We start from the raw sequence: 22324 nt of genomic DNA on the forward strand, positions 1-22324 counted from the left end.
GGTTAGCCTATTAAAAAAAATTCACGTAACTTCATTCTCAGATGCAAAATTCAGCGCTTTCTTCTACTAACTTGCCAGCGCTATTAAATTAATAATGCTCGCCATTCGCAAAGCACTTAGAAGCCGAATAACAAGAGTTTGAATTTAATATTTTTATTTATTAATTTAATACTCCTGAAATATGTGGGAGTTGTAAAATAGAGACTTAAGCTATTATTTTAGCATGCATTACATTAGTCTTTCAGTTTTTGAGTCAGGTATATGTAACATGCAATAAACAACATGTCTTTTTGACATGTCTTTTTGGCACAGAAATATGTGACGAAAAGTGGACATGATTATTATTTCAACATCAAATATGATGGTTCAAAGTAACAACAAATGAAATATAAATTATCAAATTACCGCAGAGCAGCTGGGTATTGATTTCACTATATGTATCAAAGTCAGTAAGGTAAATTACTTTAGTTAAAGTGGTAAGACTTTTTTCCAAATGAAGGAAAGTAGAATTATAATAATCAACGCATATTTTAATATACTGTGAAATACTATTACTGTAGGTAAGGAAGATAAATAATATACAAGTACTAAACATTATATCTTTTTAACAATCAGTCAATTTTAATATACATTATTTTACTTTAAATTCGATTCAAGATTTGTAAGATTTACAAACATAATAACTGAAATCAAAATAAGAAACAAATTATTTTATATAATATTAAAAAAAATCATCAATTATTTTATTTTGCTTTAATTTAGCTGTTGTATTCAATTAAGTTTTCTGAGTTCTCTTTATAAACATTTTGGTAGTTAATAAGCAAATTTACATCGAGTGCATGACTTAGTAATTACAATACATTAGATATCTTATTTAAGACCTTATTTTAATTTGCGTCTAAGCAGTTCATATTACATTGTAGGTGACAAGGGACTTGATTTGCCTTAGCGAAAAGGATAATAGGAAGTAGCTGTATGCTCTTAAGCAATAAATGGGACAAACACATAGACGTCGTTCGTCTGGGCGTGTGACTAAATGTTTCTGAGACGTTATCAGGAGGAAAAGATGCATTATGAGTAATACATTTACTAGCGTTGCTTTCCTTTAAATGAAATTAGCCGGAATTATGTTATACATCTAATATATGTACGTTCATCCGGATAATACACACTAGAGAAAATATTTAAAGTTTTCTTATTTAACTTAAGTACTCTGTAAAATCAAAACATTTGTATCCTTCAATTCAAGATATTTCTAAAAATGGCATTAATCAAAAAGGGAAATTTATGATAAATATACCATTTGCAGTGAAATGGAATAAAAATGTTGAAGATGAATATAAGGTCATAAATCAATTACTGTTTAATCAAGCACGAAAATAACTCGAGAGCCTTCTGTATAAAAATAAAAGACCTATATGAAGCAGTTTGTAAAGGCGTATTGCTCGTGTAAGCACGTAGTTAATGAAAGGAAATTAAATATAAGAACTCAGATAATGAAATATCCTTCCATTATGCAATAGAATTAGATTTTCCGCAGGCAGCTGACTCTTGAAGTCATTCATGATATTCCTGGTTGGGCACTCGTAATCTATACAGATGAAAGCCTATCGAATACTGGGTACAGGAGGGAGTAACATTTTTAGTAACGCCTTAAAAAGCAATATTAAAATCAGCATCAAAAATACTGTACGCCGTGTTTTAGAGTGCTGCTCCCCACCATGCTCTCAGCTCTACTAGGAACAGCGTCAGAATTCTGAAGAACAGCTGAGATCCATCCAATATTTAAAGAACTGGCCTAAGAGCATGATCAAAATATTATTTCCAATTTGGCTAGGCTTAGTCAGAGGAAACATATGTGTTTCTAATGGATACCATCACACGTGCGTGTGCCTGTAAATGAGACTGCCGAAGGGCTGGTTAGAAGAGGTTGTGATTCCCTGATCCCTGTACCACTGTCTCATGTTCATCGTAAGGTCAATCCTTCCACTTCGCAGTTCTTCTTCCGTTCAATCTTCGTAAGTTCAAATTATTTCCAACTAACACAGCCCTCCTTTTGACAATTGGCTTACAGTAAAGAGTTCCGACCTCTCTCTGCAGCGCAGGAGATACAGGGCCCTTCAGAAAGCCTTGGCGCAAATTCATAGTGGACACCTTAATTGCATGACCTTTGTGCAGGAGTAAAAATATTTCTCTTGCACAAAGGTTATGCAGTTGACTTGTATGTTTTACCTCCCTGCTTCTCCTGTTCACCTCCCAGACTGTATGGACATTTTCTCTGGACAATTGTTGTCCAAGCAGGATTTAGTTTGTCTTTCTTTTTTATGGCGTGGTCATTTGGACTTGACTCTCCCGCATCAGGGAATTGGAAATAACAACATTATTTATTTCCTCCAGTATTGCATACAATTGGGCATTCTCGTGCCAGTGTTTTCTTTAAGAAATATTAAAATTTATAAAAAAATATTTATTGCTATTATGGCAAAAAAGATAAAACATTCATCTGCAAGACATTTCATGCAGAGGTCTCAACCGATTAAGGATCAATTAATTGAATTTAACAACAATATTTTTATGGGTTACACAGAATCAGTCTATGCCTAGAGCTTGTAAAAGATATTATGTATGAGAGATATTTAATCGCAAATCATGAAAAGGCCTTTTTCTATAGGAAAGCACTAACTAGGTGATTAAATACAAACATTTGGTCGAATGCTTGAGCTTTGAAAAAAGCGATGTTTTATAAGTGCAAAAATATGAAACGTATAGGGAATATGATAATATATATATATGGTCTCATTAAACTGACTTTGTTAGTGAAGTGTTCATGCAATTATATTTACAAAATAGTTTTTACTATTATGCTAATACCGAAAGGATAATGAAAAGTCAAGACGAAACTTGTTATGGTTGTCTTAAGCAACAAAATAATTTATTTCGCTTACACAGAGGCTTGTGAAATCACAACATAGATCTCTAGACATACTTGATATAAATTATTAAGCAATTCGGGAATATTCTGTTTACATTATTACTTTATTCATTACTAATTTAGCATTAAAATAGTTGCACATTTTTATTCACAGTTTACTCAGACGTTTCAGACGGATTTGAGTTTTGGTAATAAGTTTAATGCACTGTTTATGACCTTTGGAATTTATGCCGAGCCTTTTATTCAAATAATTCACATTTGCATTCAAGCCAGGATATAAAATAGAGATTTCCTTGGGAGGCAATATTCTAACATATGCGGTACCCGTGTATTTAGCTAAATATGAGCCACTGATAGGACAAGGATTCGAATAGAGTAATATATGAAACCTAAGCATATTTGATATTTTTCGTGATCTATTTCTCGAAACTTTTTCATATTCTAGTTTTTGTTCCATTCATCATCATATTCGCTTCACGAAGAGATAAATGATGTCAAGAGAAGCGTGAAAAATTCACTACAGGGTTGGGGAATTAGCATGAGAATATATCCAAAGAAATAACCTATCGCCTCCCCATCAGAAAGTTTAAATCGCTGCCGTATCTTATTTGCGCTGTCTACTTGCGTTACGTTTCTCAAAAATAGAATTTCAGACCTATGCAGAAAGTCCGAATCGTTTTTTTTTTTTTTTTTTTTTTTTTTTTTTTTTTGTTATTCTAAAATAAACTGATTGTCTTGAGCGATTAATTTAATTAATTTATTTTTTATACACCTGGAAATTGATAAAAGTTCAGATAAATTTCAAACGATGTAATATGTATTAATATCACTAATGAAAACTCAATAAATATTTCTCAACATTTATGAAACTTGAAAAATATATTTTAACGCCGTTTATGGGTTTATTATAATTCTTATAACTTCCCGCTTAATGAAAATTATTAATGCTATTTTGTTATAAAAGGCCTTATTTCATATTAATAGTTTTTGCATATTTCCGTAACTGGAAAATATTTATTTTTGTAATTCTTTCCCATTTTAATTGCTTGCAGTCTTACGAATAATAAAAAGAAATTTCATCGAATTATGAAACTGTCAAGATAACAGTAACAATTTCTTTCCTTTCAATTATAAAAAACAATATTTGCATGACTGTATAAATCTTACATCCGAATACGGTTTAAAAATTAAAATATCTGTGTGATGAAATAATTTAGTTCGTGGCAGTAATTTGACATGAGATGAATGTTTGACTAGAAGGGACATTATTTTGCAGTCGTGAGGGGATTTATGTTAGATCACTGAATACATCTATTACATACACTGTAAAAATTTTGAGTACATGTTACACCATTTAGTGGTTCAAAGTCAGAGGTAGCACCAAAATATAGTTCAGTTGTGCTTCCCAATGCACTGAGAACTGGTTCAATTAGCGCAGTAGAACATTTTTCCACAATTTTAAGGAACCAATTAAAGCACCATGCAGCCAATCATAGCAAAGCATTCAGCGCATGTCTGGTCTTCCCGTGATTTCATGTTGTGAAAGTTTAATGGCGGCTGTCTGTGTGCGCTAAGTCATAGTCGGTTGTATGTTCGATAAAAACAAGGTATGATCGGCGCTAAAGACTTCTTGAAGGATGCTACTTTCATTCTATTGGAGAGAGATTTTCCAATTCTAGCTTGAAATGTATGATTTTTTTTAAATAGGAGTATTATTAACAGTATTAGTAGGTCAGCGTGCTATACTCTCTCAAATGCCTTTTTAATGTCTAAAAAGCATGCAGTAAGCAATATTCTTAATAAAAGCATCAGCAATAAGTTTAGTCACATTAATAAGCTGGTGTGTGGTACTAAGGCCTCGGCGAAATCCATATTATTCGGAGTCGATGATATTATTATTTTCTAGGTGATTAATCTCTCGAACGTGAATAATTTTTTCAAAAATTTTAGCAATGCAGGGAAACAGGCTTATTGGGCGGTAACTGGTGGTTTCTTTTGGATTTTTACCTGGTTTGAGGAAGTTTATGACTATAGCATGCTTCCATTGACGTGGAAATTAATTTAAACGAAGGCAGGCATTAGAGATTTGTTAGTAATACGATGAATTGCAGCCTTGTGCTTTTCTAATGTTGAGATTCCAAATGATGTCCCTTACTTCTCTGGGGCGGTAGGTAATAAATAACTTATATTCAGTACAAAGAATTAAATTCTCGTTGAATTCTTGGACTTCATGTTCAATTTCTGGATCGAACCTGGGATTAGGAGTAAAGGTGTGTTCAAGGTGTTGAACTAAAACTTCTGTTATTTCCTGTTCAGGATAAACCAATCCATTGATCATATTGAGAGAGCCGATGTGATCCGCAAATGGCATTTTAAGAGCTCTGACAATTTTCAAATAAAGGTAGGTTCATATTCCATATTATAAAGGAGTTCTTCCCATTTGCTTGATCGATAATCACTGAGTAATTTAAAGATTTCTAGAACTTTTTGATTAAGGAGTCTTTTTAATGTAGGGTGTCCAGTATTTCTCTACCGTTTTGCCAATCGTTCTTATCTTTGGCCTTTTTTCTCGAATATAATCTGGAAGTGAATTTTAAGAGCGATCTCCTTTAATGGTAGTAGCTTCTCGTAGAGCACTTTGATTTTATGGATTTCATTTTCAGTATCAGAAATGTTAGCAAGATTAGGGTCAGAATTTGGGATTTCAGTAATAGTATTAAATTTCTCTCAGTTAACAATACGTTTGAAATTTTGTTCACTTTGTTCAAAGCCATTTAGGATGAATTTAACGGGTAAGTGATCAGGTGACATTTCCTGTAGAACTTCAAGGTAAAGAGTTTGAATAATATTTTTTGTGATAACGATGTCGGGAACTTCCGGAGAGCCTGTATAGTGAAATCTTGTGGAAGTCAAAATTGGTTATTGGAAAATTATTGGTCAGAATAATTTAAGATTATATTGAAGAGCATATTTATCGAGGACGGTGCCATTATTGTTGGTCTACGTGAATTCCAAGATGAATGCTTAGAATTTAGATCTCTAGTAATAACCTTCGGAAGATTTGTGTTAGTTAAGCAGTCCAGGTTACTTACCGTCATTTGGCTTGCTGTAGGATTATAAGAGGAGGTAAATGAATAAGGATCACCAGTTCTGCTATAAATGATAACCGCGGTATGCACAATGTTTCTACACGTCTCATATAAAGCTGATATGAGATGATTTTTAAGCATAATGATGGTATCAGGTTCAATGTTCCTTCTAACCTTCTTCGGGAACATGCAAGGACCTGACTCGGAACAGAGAGCTTACTAAAGCTATGTTCACTAATTGTGGGAAGTAGACAGGATACACAAGAAGAGTATACAAAACCCTTTATTTTTCTCTATTTACAAAAACTTCCATACTTCGGAATACACAGACCCGCTACTCGGGGTCTAACGTAAAAATATAAAAAATAGAACTAAACTCTAATTTAACTTTAAAATAATAAACGTGGAAGATTGGCCTTATATTAACAGGAAGCCGTATGTAGTACAGATAACTGAGAACACTACAATACGTTTAAAAATTATCAAGACGATTAAACCTCTGGCCTGGAAGGCAACCAGCAACTGAGTAAACTTCTAAGGTAAGCGGCCTGCTTCGACTAACTGCTTCCTCTCTCTTGCTTGGCAAAAAACCACAACTTAAATACTTGGCGTTCGCCAGACAAACTTTGCATAAATACTTTAACGCTTATAATTCTGGCCGGAAGTAGAAAATAAGAAGTGATAGTAAAGATTTAAAATAAAATAAACGTTAGTAAAACTTAAGATCCTTACATACTTCCCGCGAGAGTTAATTAGTTTGAAACTGAGGTCTAAAACGACCTTGTTGAAAACTTTTAGCTCTAGAATCTAACGCGAGGCCAATCTTTCACAAACATTTTTTCGCTAGAAACTAGAAATTTAAAAGAAAGAAATTTGTTTTTACAATAGCAGCTCCCAGGATACACAATTTTTTTCATCTGTACTGCATCCAAACAGGAGCTCTTATTCAAATCTGGTTCCTTCCAGAGATCTGGAAGGAAAACTAGTTAAATGAAATGTTACACAATGAAATGGCAAGTAACATGTATAATTATATTTCTCTTAACATTCTTATTTCATTCATGACTATTTTAATTATCTCTCCCCGTGCTCTCTGACATGTGTTGTAAAAGAACACCAAACACGAATGTGTTTCTGTCTACGTGTTCCACACTTCCTCCTACAATCAAAACACTAACGTGTTAAAATTCAACATACAAGACCTCGTGACACACCCTACTTTCAACTTTAAACCCTGAGGTACTATTCTGAAAGTGGCTAACTATGAATTGTAGCGTCAGAGGGCCTAACTACATCATTCAACCTTTAACACATATTCACCATGATTTAGTCTTTTTACAGTCACACGAATAAAAAAAATTTTAACATTCACTTTTACCATATCACGGTATTTCTTAACATTTAAAATAACAGTTCCCATTGTATATAAGAACATATCAACATGCCGTTAATTTTACACATTTGAAAACATACATTAGTAGTACATTGTTAACTTCTATTCTTTCCAAAGCAAGTGCCAATTCTTTCTACATTGAAATAATACATTTCAAAAAGTCTTCCAGACTAAACTTCTTTCCCGCTAGAATGTTTTAAATAAAATTTATACAATAACTTTTTACAATATTTAAGTCTTTACACAACGCTATTATACATCAACTTTAGTTTTACGCGCGAGTAATTGAAAAACATAATACCAAAATCGGTCACAACAAGCTTCCTTTTTTCACCAGTTCGGTCACCCTTGAATACCTTCTTTTTCTCCTCTGCTTGTGGTCTTGGCCGTTTGATGGCAGCTGGTCTTGGCGGAACCGGGAAACTTCTGTCGTGTTCCTGCTTGAACCTCGTTGCTGGCCGTTCAAATTTTCCTTGTAACTTTTCCTCCGCCGCTGATGGCCCTTCCGCAGTTCGGCGACATTTGCTGCGGAGAGTCCTGTCGGATGAGTAGATCTTCCGTTTTAGAGCCGGGTTATAGTTGCCGTCATTTCTCCTGGTTCTCTTCACATACGTCGTCCTTCTCCCTTCTTCATTCTGGGAGTGTTCGTGAACTCTCTTTTCTGGACGGTGGAACGTCTTCTTTTTCTTGCTACCTTCAAATTTTCCGTGGGGAAATTTTCTTTTCACTTGCTCCTGCCTCTTAATGGCTTGCCCTTGTACTTGTCCTTTTTCCACCTCTGGAGCTTGTGCCTGCGGAGTCTGCCGTGCCGGATCCTGCAAAAGATCTGAAAATATTTGCATTTTATTACGATCGAAGTAGGGTTTGATTTGATCAATGTTTGCGGAGCAGGTTTTACCATTTCTGGCTTTAAACACTACTACAGCGTGAGTTATTTTTTCTATAACATATGGTCCTTCAAATCGTGGAAAAAATTTGGCAGTCTTATCTTCTGGTGCTGAAGAAAGTGAATGCTTAATTTTTAAAACTTCATCCCCTACTTTATAAGTTACTCCCCGTCGTTTCAAATCATAATAGAGCTTCTGTTTTCTTTGTGCTACTTCAGTGTTCTTCTTTGCTTCCTTAATTAGTTTTTCTATATCACCCATTTTAAATTCTGGGGCTCTTTGTTGCACATAAAATAATTTATCTAACGGCGTTATAATCTTTCTGCCTAGAAAGAACTCAGCAGGAGTTTTGCCCGTTGTATCATGTTTTGCGGTCCTAAGGGCTAAAGCAACTTCATTGACATAGTTATCCCAGCTTTTATGAAAATTTTTAACATAACTACGGATAATTTTCACTATATTTCTATTGACCCGTTCCGCTATATTTGATTGCGGCCGATACGGGACCATTTTTAAATGACGTATGCCCAGTTTTTGGCACATGTCTTCAAATATATTACTTACAAATTGAGGACCATTATCCGATATAACTTTTAGGGGCGCCCCGTATTTTAAAATATATTTATTTAAAATAGAATCAGTAACTAATTTCGCGGAGGCTCGTTTTAAGGAATAATTTCGGTCCATTTACTAAAATGATCAACCATAACAAGGAGATAGCGACTTTTATTTAACTGACTTTTTGGGAAAGGGCCCAATAAATCGATGCCAATTATTTCATTTGGAAATTCGGATTTAATACTATTTAGAAACCCGGCCGGGCGGAAATTAATATAATTAACGGCTTGACATGTTGGGCAGGACTGGACATACGCCCTTGTTAACTTTTGCAGTTCAGGAACGTAGACTGCCTCGCGTACGCGTTGGATAGTTTTTCGAATACCAGCATGAGAAGCTAAAGGGCTGTCATGGAGCTCCTGCAGGATATTTAATCTAAGACTAGCTGGGATAACAGGTCGAAATTCGTTGTTGGAATTCGTAGTTTTTGTATAGAATAATAGACCATCTATTAGTTCGTAATGGGCCGCCCTATTTCTTATCGCCACAATATCTTGGTGGCTAAAATTTTCAGGATCCTTTAAATACTCATAAATGCTTCCAAACTCAGGATCCTTACCCAGTTCGGTTATTACAGTTTCTCGGGAATTTATTGTACATGCTGTGAGCATTGCCACCTTTACGGTATTACCTTGTTCATCTATTTTAATTCTTGATAGGGCATCTGCTACGATATTTTCCTTTCCGGGGGTATGCTTGATTACCAGATTATATTCTTGCAGCTTGAGGGCCCATCTTATTAACCTTGGGGATAAATTTTTCCCTGAGTACAATCTAGTTACCGCCGCATGATCAGAGTATACTGTTATTGGCGCCTTTCCAAAATAGACTCGGAACTTTTGCACTGCTAACAGAACTGCAAGTGCCTCTCTCTCGGTCGCGGAATAGTTTCTTTGTGTTTGATTTAAAGTTCGGCTAAAAAATGCCACGGGCTGCTGATTTTGCGAAAGTACCGCTCCTACCGCATAATCCGAAGCATCCGCTGAAATTTCTAAATTCTCATCCTTTTCAGGAAATTTCAAAACAGGGGCTTGCGTTAATGCTTGTTTTAATTTTTCGAAAGCACTATTGGCCTCGGCCGTCCACGAGAATCTTGCCTTTTTCCTTTTTAATTTTAACAATGCCTCAGCGATAGCCGCAAAATCTTTTATAAAGGACCTATAATATGAACAAAATCCTAGAAAAGAAGAGAGCTTCTTTGACGTGTTTGGAGTCGGATACTTTTGTACAGCGATTATTTTTGATTCGTCTATCTCGATTCGTTTTTGAGATATTTTGTAACCTAAATATTTTAATTCAGGGGCTGCAAATTTGCACTTTTCGACATTAACTTTTAGACCGGCCTCATTTAATAAAGAAAACACCTGTCTTAAATCCTGTACATGTTGGTCGAGATTATCACTAGTAATAATGATATCGTCTAAATAGATAAATGTGGACTTTCCAAGAACAGGTCTTAACACAATGTCCATGCATCGCTGAAATGTTGTCGGGGCCCCTGAAAGGCCAAACGGCATACGCAAAAATGCATAAGTGCCAGACTTGGTTATAGAAGCAGTCTTAGGCACGTCCTCAGGCCTAACCCCTATTTGAAAATAACCAGTCGTTAAGTCTAAAGTCGTCATAAATTTGGTTGATTTTATGTTCCTTAGAATTTCTTCTATGATCGGTAACGGATATACCGGATATTTAGTTATGGAGTTTAATTTAAGGTAATCAATAGCGAATCTCCACCTTTTTGGATGCGTCAAAGAATAGTCATTATTTTTCTTACATAAAACCACCGGGCTAGCATAACTACTTGAGATGGGCGTTATGATCTTTTTACGTAGCATATCGGTAATATGCCATTCTATAATTTTTTCCTTATTCTTATCATACCGGTATGCTTTTTGACGAACTGGCATGGAATCTCCGGTATCAATACTATGGTTAGTAACCTGAGTAAATAATGGAATATCACTAAATAACGAAACAAATTCACTTACCACTTGTCGGATTCTTCCTTGCTCGTCATTAGGCAGGTGGTCAAGATTTACCATTGGCGGTTCAGCCTTTTCTGCATGAACTGGTTTCATTGTCAGTTTAAGGGACGTTTCATTAAAATCCAGTGTTGCTTGTGCGTCTGAAAGAAAATCTATTCCTAAGATTATATGTGCTTGCAGATTCTTTACTATAAAAAACATCACCTTTACTTGTTCGTCCTTGATACGGATGTATAGTGGTAATTTACCTATGCACTTACATCTTTCTCCTTGCGCAGCTAACACTGTCGTATTATCCGAATTATATATGCGATATTTACGAAAATACTTCCTAAAAAAATCTTCTGCCACACAGGAACACTGCGCGCCTGTATCCAGGAGTGCGGTGGCTGGGATATTATTCACCAACACTTCAATCTTCGGAAGAGTCAAATTTTTCACCATTACTGTATTTAACTTGTAGGAAGAGGGGTTTTCGTGGCCTTCGGATTTCCGCACCCTCCCGTCAGCAGAAATCCGTTTTAGTTTAAATTATTTTTCATTTCCGTGCTTGCCTTCTTTTTCCCCTGGCCTTGAGATTTTTTTCCTGGATTGCTATTGAACTGTCGACGTTCGCCGGCTGTTTTTGAATGCTCGGGTTTCCTTGCCCACTGATTCGCTTTGCCAACGTAGCCGTGTGCTTGAGTTTGCTGTAGTCTTGGCGTACCAAATTGGTTTCGCTGTTGATATTGGCGTCTTCTTTCGAAGTCCGCCGTTCTTCTACTTTCAAACTGGATTGCTAGCTCAGATAACTTTTCCAGTGTAGTCGGATTTCTTAATTCAATAAAGTCTTGCACTTGGGGCAGTAACCTCGGCAAAATTACTTGAATTATTTGAGGATCCGGACGGTTTCCATACAAGAGATTGAAGACATGAATTTTTCTTAAAATAAAGCTTGAGAGGTTTTCGATTCTTTGTTGATATATACTGAAAAGTTCCGTTTCTAATTTCGCACGATCCCTTACAACAGGGAAGGCTTTTAGTAGGGCAGTCTTGAAATTCTCATAAGTATAGGTGGGACTTCCTGCTTGACCCAAGAGACTTCTGCCTATACATTTGAACCAGTTAAGCGCTTGGCCCCTCAAAGCGCTGGTAGCTAAGGTAACTTTTTGAAACTCGTGCACGGGGTAGAGCATGAAGTGATCATCCAGTTTTTCCAAAAAACTGGTTACCGGTGAGTTTCCATTAAATGTTGATTCTGGTTTCATCGAAGCGCGCATGGTCTGGACGATATAACCAAATCCTTCCAGGGCGGCAGCTGGCTTTTCTGGATTCTGAGCCGTTTCTGCAGGCAGCACAGGTTCTTCTTGAAACTCGGCCATGGTTATTCTTCTTCGTTGGGCGCCACTGTCAGGTTCAATGTTCCTTTTAACCTTCTTCGGGAACATGCAAGGACCTGACTCGGAACAGAGAGCTTACTAAAGCTATGTTCACTAATTGTGGGAAGTAGACAGGATACACAAGAAGGGTATACAAAACCCTTTATTTTTCTCTATTTACAAAAACTTCCGTACTTCGGAATACACAGACCCGCTACTCGGGGTCTAACGTAAAAATATAAAAAATAGAACTAAACTCTAATTTAACTTTAAAATAATAAACGTGGAAGATTGGCCTTATATTAACAGGAAGCGTATATAGTACAGAGAACTGTGAACACTACAATACGTTTAAATTTATCAAGAGGATTAAAACATCTGGCCTGGAAGGCAACCAGCAACTGCGTAACTTCTAAGGTAAGCGGCCTGCTTCGACTCACTGCTTCCTCTCACTCGCTTGGCAAAAAGCCACAACTTAAATACTTAGCGTTCGCCAGACAAACTTTGCATAAATACCTTCACGCTTATAATTCTGGCCGGAAGTAGAAAATAAGAAGTGATAGTAAAGATTTAAAATAAAATAAACGTTAGTAAAACTTAAGATCCTTACAATGGTACCTCCTCGTCTGTTACGTAGACGGTCTTTGCGATATATTTTATATCCAGCAATTTTAAAACTATCACAGCTGCGTAAATGAGCTTCATTGATAAGCATTATGTCAGTATTATGTTTATTTAAAAATGCTGCAATTCAGTCTCTTGACGTTTAATGTTTTTTGCATTAAAATAGACATATAGATGTATTTGTTATACGTAAAGTTTTTGCAGAATTTTATGGGCCATATTCCGTGTTAATTAATAAGTCAAATGCCTCCATCCCAATTTGGATTTTGATTTTTTAATTCTTTCAAAAAAGGTTTCATCTGTTAGAAAAGTATTTTTAATCCAAGAAATGAAAGACTGTAAGTTATCTTTGATGTAACTACTTTCTGACTCTTGAGTAGGAGTCTTTGGAGATTTTTCAGTTTCTTTTCGAGGTAGTGACGGAACGTTTTCTTCATCATTCGGTGGTGGGGCTGGGTTTCTCTGAATGTTGGTGTTTTAGTGTATATTTTTCGGAAATGTTTCACATCCGCAACAGGATAAAAATAGCATTGCCAAACACTAAATGCATTATTACCTCTTCCAAAAATTCGTGGGAAGCCATTTCGACTATTCTCATTTTCGTACGACTTTAACCAGCCGAGATGTTAATTAAAAACTCTGAAACACTAATTTTCGCACTCATTTTTCCGAGTGGCAACAGTCTTGCGCATTGAAAATTCCAATAAGCTTAATTCCAAAACGTATTACCACCGCTCACTTTCAAAAAGTAGTTTGTTAATGAAAATTTGTAAGTTTTACAAAATCCATACATATAAAGAAGAATGCCTGTTTGTGTGTGAGAGGTTAAAAAAACTAATAGAACGCCAAAAATGGCAATTTCGCCAAATATGGACCTTGGCGCAGAAAACGCCAGTGAAAGAACTTCGCCAAAATAGGCAGCTGAGAAAGGAGAGGTGAGGGGAGTGTGTGTGCGAACCGGCATATTCTGCCGAGGTTCTACTATGTAAATTTACTTATTATATTTTTTATTTGTATGTGTAAAATAAAATCACGTTATTGTGAAGTTGGTGTCTTTATTTCTGATGGTTTTTCGAATTATCAAGTTTTTCTAGCTAATAGAATATTCAGTTTAAAACCGAAAGTTGATGTTTCGTTCTTCAAGTGGAAAGTCTTATTTTTTCCAAGAATTTCAGAAGTGTCCTTCAAAAATGTTCTTGTGTTAAGATCATCGTTCCGAAAATAAAATAAAAGGGTAAACTTTACTGTGTGTTTGTTTGTTTATTCGCGTTATTGATTTCTAAGGATTACTGCGGTATCGTTCTCTCGGTTATTAGATACATAACTTTCAATCTAACTTAATTGGCATCGGGTATTTCCGCTAGTAATATTATAATTATATAATGTGTTCAATATAATTAACATTCAGCTTTCAAAAGGCTGTTATAAAAAAACCACTGGTCAGCCTCACCTGAATACTGAATATACATGAAGGAACAGGAATTTGTCTATCGAAAGACAAAAAAAGTAGCGCAAAATTTTATCATTAGATGGAAGACGTGAAAAGCAACACACAAAGGCCCTTCGTAGAAAAATGAAGCAACAATTAGCAAATTACAAAAAGAAAATAACAGACGCAAAATTACGCAGCTGGAAGAATTACTGCTGTAATAATAAAGAAACATACGGCCAGCTGTATAAAATGGCTACAAGTAACGTTTTAAGTCCCGCACATACCGGTCTTCCGAAAGATCAACTCTCACGTAACAGCCAGCTTGGTAATGTCACTGAAAAGATTCTCAACAATACTTTAGATGCTGTCTTTCTAAAAGATAATGCAGAAGACGATGGCCATTCCCATTCCGATATTAGATACAATAATACCGCTCCAAATACTGCAGACGATGTGGAATTCTACTCACAAGAAATTTCAAAAATTATTAAGTATCTTTCGAATAGTAAAGCTCCGGGACCTGACGGATTAGACAACAGGATTTTTAAGATAATTCACCACGCAATGCCTTTTCTCTTCCACAAACTACTAAACCTCTGCCTCAAATTTTATGTTTTCCAGAATTGTCTCAAACAGGGACAAACAATATTATTCAAGAAAAATAATAAAGATCCTACGGATCCGGAAGCCTTGAGACCCATCAAACTCTTACCTGCAATAGGTAAACTTCTGGAACGTGCAATCGCGGGCAGATTACGCCACCACTTAGAGAAAAACGGTACCATAAACCCCAACCAATACGGCTTCAGACCTCTCAAATCTACATCACATGCGTTAGCAGAACTTCAAGAGCAGATCCGTAGGAATAAATCTTCAGCTCTCCATACAGCAGTACTCTGCATGGATCTCAAAAATGCGTTTGACTCCGTGTGGTGGCCTGGTATCCTTGAAGCCTTGCGCAACATTAAATGGCCTCAGAACATATTCAAGCTAATGAATAGTTTCCTTACAAACAGAGCAACGATAATCATCAGCAACAACTGTATAGTAGAAAGAAGAATAACAAGGGGCTGTCCACAGGGCTCTTGTCTAAGTGCAGACCTGTGGAACATCACCTTCAAATATATCAACCCCTACAAGTGGCCGGACCATACAAAGCTCATCGCCTTTGCCGACGATGTGGCCTTTGTAACAAACGGGCATTCAAGAGACATGCTAGAAAAGAATAGTAATGAGACTCTCTCAATATTTCATTCCCTCTGCGTCAATCAAAAGCTAATAATTTCAGAGCCCAAATCAAATAGTATTTTATTTCTAAAACCGGTAAAGTCGCTACAAAGGATACCTTGCATTAAAATCAATAACAGAAGAGTCAAAATCTCAAAAGAAATCAAATTTCTTGAATTGAAAATTGAGGAAAAGTTTTCTTGGATCCCACACCTCATGGACATACGGAAGAAGACCCAAACTATTTCTAGAGCCCTCGCAAGGATGCAAGGCACAACGTGGGGCCTCAAGTCGAGGATGCAAAACATTCTTTATAATACCGTGATCGAAAAAATAATCCTCTAAGGGGCATCAGCATGGGCTCACCCTATGACAGTGAAAAAGAAAACACTCTTAGCTTCTATTCAACGCCCCTTCCTCTTACAATTAGCAAAAGCATACAGAACTACCTCAAAGGTAGCTCTCTGTGTATTAACAGGAATCCCAGCCCTCCATCTGAAAGCAAAAGAAGATGCAGACTTAGCCACGTTATTCCACCTCAAGAAAAACATAGAGGTAGAAAATCAAAACCTGTGCCCCCTTGATTTTGAACAGCCACGAAATCCTTACCTAAGACACCCTGCAGTACACGCAAAACTCAGAATATCTACAAAAGAAGACACCCTCAGTGTACCTTCATTTCCAGTCGTGTACACAGATGGGTCAAAGTTAAACGAAGAAGTAGGATGCGCGTCCTTTACACTCCTCTCAGAACAAGAAACAACAGAATGGAAAGGACACCTAAGAAACAACATCAGCGTTTTCCAAGCTGAGCTTTCAGCCATAAAACACACTATTCTATGGTCTCATCAAAAGCATCTAACATATGTTACCCTCTATAGTGATAGCCAAGCGGTAATTAAAGCTGTCGATGATGCAAGAAACAAATCATCAATAGTACAAGATATCTACGATTTTAATGTCACAGCACAACAGAACATTTATAAAAATAAAATGGGTAAAAGCGCATGCTGGACAAGCCCAAAATGAAAGGGCAGATGCGCTTCCTAAGAATGCAGCTCAAGACCCATCTCTACCTCCAATCAATGTCCCACTCCCTAAATCGTATGCGAAACATATGTTGAAAACAATTACTTTTAAAATTTTTATGTTTTTGAACTTTGTATGCTTATAGAAAATGTTACGTTTCGCAAAATGCAAACTTGTATATATCATTTTAAAGAGAATTCATTACTGAATTCAATACAAAACACAAAATTCAATTATTTGCAATACAAAAAAGTTATATGTATGTACATTAAAGAAATGGCAAGCTGAATGAGAAAATGCAGAAGTAGGTAGAAGGCTTTTTAATTTCTACAAGAAACCCACATATGATCCAATCTCTTAAAACTTCTTCATCAACATCTTCTTATCTGGACATGGTCCTTTCCCCACGTATTACTTTGCACGAAATTTGAGAGATTCCAGACAAGTGCGTATGTGGGGAAAAGGGAGACCCAGAGCACTATATTTTCAAGTGCCAGCTCACAAAAGAGCTACACTGCAAAGAAAGGTCACAAATTACGCCTGAGTACATTAAATGCTTGCTAACGATCCCTGAATTACAATAAAAGGTTTCCTTGATTATGAAGAAACTTTTCTCATATAAAAGAGAAGACATATATCAAGATGTTATCACATCTGTATAAATACCTCTTATTCCATAACTTGCAAAAATAATGCAAGATTTCAGAAATATTGCAAATGTCTGAAACAGGCTAAATATGGTATGAACAGTTTTTACAAAATAATTACATTAAGAATTTGTACTGTATTAGGAGATAAGGGGAAAAAATCTTGTAATAATTAAACCATTAATTAAAAAATAATATACGATTCTATTAGATATATTAGTGTAAATGTAAGTATTATGTGATTTTCTAATGTATATTTTCTGTGTTTATGATACATTAATTTACAAAAATAATAATGTAAAACTTCAGTGCTGATGCAATTGTGTGCAACAAGTTAAAAAATGAAAGGAAATGTATTATTAAGATAATTCACTTTAGGAATACAACTAAGTACAATGAGATGCACAAAAAAGTTCTTCCCCAATTAGTTCCTTAAAAAAGATGCTTATTGTAGTTCGATGTAATTAGATATACTAATGTAAATATATTTTTTGTATGAAGTACAATGTTCGATGTACAATGAAAGTTTTTATGATGTATGTTCGAAGTAATTATGTTATATTAATCTGCCATAATCCAACTTTTGTTAATAGGTTAATTTCTTTGTAATAATTGTATATTGTATCTTTGAAATTGTATATTTAATACGTAAGTCGAGTATTAATGTAAAATTATTATGCAAATGTGTTGGTAGGCCAGCATCCGATGCAGCCAACCAAATGATCAGCGGGGTACAGTAGTGCGGCGGAGCAACACTTGTAAAAGTCACTGACGAAATTCTGGTGCTCCGTCCACTTTTCCCTGTCCTTGTCCCTGTATTTGCTACAATATGCTAATTTACAATTAGATTTAATAACAACATATTAAGTGTAATAAAGATAGAGAATACATGCAGTTCCTCTGCATGTCTGAAGCTCGTCATTTGATCCTATCAATGAAGGATAGGGTTCTGCTTGTGAAGCATTTTTACAAGAAAGGTGACCGTGCTTCAACTTCTCTGATGAACTTGCGAAAACTAAGGGGTATAAGATGCTGCTTTTCCCCATTTTGCAACTTGTAATAATTGAATATTGAGAGAATTTTGAAGATCGCTATGGACTTCGTCTCTTTACAACAGGATTCATGGCCATGCATTTTGCACTTCGGTCCGAGAAACTATGAAGCTAAAGTTTTCATAGTGGCAGGTCAGCAGGAAGCAACTTTTGAACTGCGTCATTTTGAGGGATTTTTGAATTGGAGGATGTTTCTTGAAATGTTACGAACCACGCTGATAGGCTAAAGACCGGGCAATTCCCCTCACACTACTTCTCGTCTCTTCTTGCAGTGCTATAGCTGCAACTTCCACTGATGTCAGTCGTAACCCCAGTGATTCGGCCCGCGGGAATGACGTCACAGAAAAGGGGCGGAGCCACCTTCATCTTGGAATCACGTGATGTGTTAACCGGAAATGACGTAAAGGTGTTTGAATGGAGTTTTACACAATAGATTTTATTTTTTGTCGCAATGGCAATAAATTTTCCAGTCTATTTTTGTAGACACGTAATAGTTTTTCAAAGTTTTATTTTGCGCAACGACGATTTTTTTTTCCGCCAGCGACCTATTAAACCACGTGTTTAATATTTTGTCAACATTAATTCATTTTCATTTAGCATTTTTAATTATTAATATTTTTAGTCCAAAGGGGCTTTGTCTCTGAAGGACTATAGTTTTCTTTTTGCGATTTTGCGTTGGATAACTATAGACGGCGAATGACTTTTCAGACTGTTGCCACCAAATGTTAGAGTCCTTCATTATATTTGAAGAAATTAAATAATGAAAAATCTGCATTGATTTATGTATACTTCTCGCATTGTGACGGTACATAGAGCCATCGAATTTTGAATGACGTAATCACCTACGAATATGGACATGTGGAAGACCAAATTTGAAATTTGGAATTTATTTTATTATCGATTTCATATTTTGTAAAACTTTAACGAATTTTTGATTAACAAACTCAAGGATTTCAAAGCGAGCAATGGCAATGTTGTACAGAAAAAAAAAAAAAAAAAAATTATCTCCAGCGCGCAAGACAATGTATCGGAAATTCTAAAGATATGCTCCATTTAAAACTACTTTGCGATATTGCTCTTGAACTGAATTTTATAGTTTATGTGCGAAGAACGTGATATTTGATAAATAAAGGTAACAGACAAAATGTAAAAAAAAAGCTTCTTTGGACGTAATTTAAAATCTGAAACCTTTCAGATTTTTTTTTCTTAATTGATTCTGTTTTTTAATTTAATATAATAATTTTAATCAATAAATTTTATGTAATTGCAGAAGTTTTAAAACAATCTCAAATCTTGGATTCGAACCCATAACATCTCGCACAGGCAACACGTACGATACCAAAAGGAAAGGGCCAGACATTCAGAATCTTGTTATTTGACCTTGTCACCATCGAAAACCACCATATCACTGTGCTGAAAACTGCAACCAATCAAATTTCGCTAACAGTACACTTTTATTTTAACCAATCTTTGATTGTGTTTCTTGATTTATTTGGTTTTCTAAATAATTACTTTAAATTTATTCTTTGCTGTTTTAAATGTAAGTCCCACATTTTAAATTCCCTTTTTTTTATTTTGCAAGCGTATTTTTTTAATATTTTTGTTTTTCGTCATATTCGTACTAAATTTAAATTTTGCTTTCCCATGAGACCATTATGGGCAAATGTACACCTTTAAAAAAGGGGGTTAGCAAGAGCGACTGCAAAGCAGACTGGAAAACTGCGCGATCAGCGAGAGCGTGAAATTCCTTACGACAGACCCTTTAGGGGACCGTTAAAATCTGAAACCCTTCATATTTTTTAATATTAATTATTATCTTTTTCACTTTATTTTACAAAAGTAATATTTATTCTCATACATTCATTTTCATTACTTTTCTCTTTCTACAAACGCAATTTTTGTTGTTATTACAATTATTATAAAATTATTTTTGTCACATATTTTATTTCACACTTTATTGTTCCCCGCGTTTTAAACACTTATTGATCTTACATTTCCATTTCATTAATAGTAAACTTGCACGTTTTTCTCTGTCTACGAAATTTACATACATTTGTCTCTGGACGCCTTCATGGATAATATTTCCTGTACTTTTAAACCAATACATGACAGTTCTATACAGTTTGGTTGGAGTATTACATTTCTCATTTTTATACTTCTAACACTTAATTTGAAATACTCAGAACGTTTTGCGTCTGATGTATTCTATTAACCTTTTGAAACACTATATAAAACATAACGGATCCTCTTTTACGTATCTTACTTTTTTATTCAAGGGTTCACCAAACTATGTCTATCAGACGTAAATTTTCCATTTTTTACTTTCCATTTACACCTTTTACCTTATATTTAACTTTTATCCTCCTTTAAAAGCTCATTCTTGTTACGTTTATAATTCTTTTACCCCAAAAATAAGTACGCAAGTTTTCGTTATTATAAAATCTACAGACTTGGAATAAATTTTATAGGAAGAAATGAATTGTGGGGGCAAAAGGTCTACTTAAATCAACACAGGGGCATTTCTAGCGAGTTCAGTTCAAAGATATACTGAATAATATAGAATTTCTTATTGTTTTATGTTACAGACATGCATGTGAATATATTCAGAACACTCTCTTTTATTCAAAATCCATTTATATTATTAACACAAATTCTGCTAATTCTTTGAAACACTACAAATTACAATTTGATTTTCTTATGCACATTCTACATTAAATCACCAAACATATGCTAAATCTTGATTTTCTTCATTATGAAAATATCACTGGAATTAATATGATTCCTCCGTTTACCTCAGAGTCTCATAAACACTAACGTATCCGAATTTATCATAGCCTTGACTAACTTAATAAGGTACAGGAAATCGCATTATTTCTATCTACAGAGAAGAATATCCACTCTGTGTTACATTATTTTATATTCACATTATAGCCATAGTTTTGAATAAAAAACTTGAAAAAGAAGTCTATAATACATATGGAATTAATATTTAGCTAGGAATTGAAAGCTTGTTACTTTCCTCCCAGCTCGGAATATTTTTCAAACAGTATCATCATTATGTTTTATGAGTCTCGAAACTATTGAACATATTTTTGCTAACTTAAACTAAAAGATACTCATTTCAAATTGACTTGATTTAATTTAATACGGAACTCTTACAGGTTTTGGGGACTGACATATAATTTGTCATATTTAGCGAATAAAATCATGCATAACAGGAAATACTGACATGAGTTCTAAGTAATAATCCAACACTGTAGTTAACTTACAAGTTTTAACACATTCGTTCTCACTAAGTCACGCTTTTCAAATTGGCATTACTTCCTTTAACATTGAACTTTTATAGCTTTTGAGAATAACTGATATTTAATTTATCATGAATAGCAAATAAGATCATGCATAAGGCATAATACGCAAACAGATCATATTGAGATGAACTCCATGTAATGATTTAACATAACCGCCAAGTTGAAAATATTTCAAATATTTAGTAAGACTTAATGATCATATTTTCAAAGAAGCATTATTTTAATTAAACACTGGAGATATATAATTATTCGAACATAAATTTCATTTCTTATTGCCATAACACATAATAAGTAAAAAATACATTTTACAAATTTTGTTCCTCATTTTCCACATTAATCAAAATACACATATGCTTTAAAATAGTGCAGGTATTCAAGCAAGAATACTTCACAAATTTGAGAAAGAATAGAAACTCAATGAATAATTGATAACTAAGTTAAAGTGTGTAAAAGACAAAGACAAGATGCGTTCGTGGAATACTTTCTAAGACAAACTTTCTCTATGCTCGCTACACATGGACTGCATCCTTCATTTCAGTTTGAGTAAACATTAAAAAATAATTTCTATATAGCTAAGGATTTTGCCCATATTAGTTTGCAAAGTAAATTATTAGAAGAGCTCCAACGGTTTTGGAAAGTTCCGTTTGAATATACTCTGAAATGAAACTTTTGAACATACTAATTAATTTTACACTTTTGCTTCTGCCACTGCAAATCGTTGAATTTTGAAATGTTTCAGATTT

The sequence above is a fragment of the Stegodyphus dumicola genome, chromosome 1 (genome assembly GCF_044657685.1).
Source record: "Stegodyphus dumicola isolate Sdum_Otavi_A_Nest chromosome 1, ASM4465768v1".
Lineage (NCBI taxonomy): Eukaryota > Metazoa > Arthropoda > Arachnida > Araneae > Eresidae > Stegodyphus > Stegodyphus dumicola.